The sequence below is a fragment of the Sinocyclocheilus anshuiensis genome, unplaced genomic scaffold (genome assembly GCF_001515605.1).
Source record: "Sinocyclocheilus anshuiensis isolate Anshui unplaced genomic scaffold, SAMN03320099.WGS_v1.1 scaffold491, whole genome shotgun sequence".
Classification (NCBI taxonomy): domain Eukaryota; kingdom Metazoa; phylum Chordata; class Actinopteri; order Cypriniformes; family Cyprinidae; genus Sinocyclocheilus; species Sinocyclocheilus anshuiensis.
The window spans coordinates 1399457-1400234 of record NW_015551041.1 but is presented as its reverse complement, the minus strand read 5'-3'; positions in this window follow the sequence as shown (position 1 = coordinate 1400234).

Here is a 778-nt window from a genome sequence, read left to right as displayed (position 1 = left end):
TTTTTGTTGTTATGATTTACTTGTATTTTTTTTTACATGAAAGGTCTTAAGCCTCTTGAACCATTTATATATATATATATATATATTTATTTATTTATGCAATTATATTTTAAATGAATATTTATGACCTGTTTTATACACAGAGTTCCTAAAATTGACTATATCAAAGACAGATTGGATTTCTGCAATATTCTCCAAAATAATGTTTAGTCTAAATAAATGTGAATATGTGTCTTGAATGCCATGTGGGTCGTATTGGATAAAAGTATCTGCCAAATGCATATGTTAAATATCATTTTAAAAGAAAATCTAAGATTTGGCACTTACTTAGATTTCTTATGACACTAACATATTTTAAGATTTTTATCAGTAATAAATGCTTATGATATATTTATTGTGACTTTTGTCTATTAAGGTGTCAGTTTATTTCCTTCCCTCTCAGGTTCAGTGTGACTCCTCCCAGATCACATGATCGACACGCTCAGTTTGTGACATTGTTGGCAGCATGAAAGTCACTCTTCTTAGGTATCACATCATCAGCTGTAGCTTTCAGCTCATTTGATACGGTTTACGCTTTCCAAATGTCCTTGACTTAGATGTGACGGCAGTTCATGTATAATCATCATCTTATTTTCTTTTCTCAAAATTGTATTGTTAACATTATTATTTTAGTATTTTTACACAGAAACATACTGGTTGTGTATGTTTCCTTTGATAGAATTTGATAATGACAAATGACCAAGTGCTTTTTTTTTTTTTTTTTTTTTTTTTAGGTTAG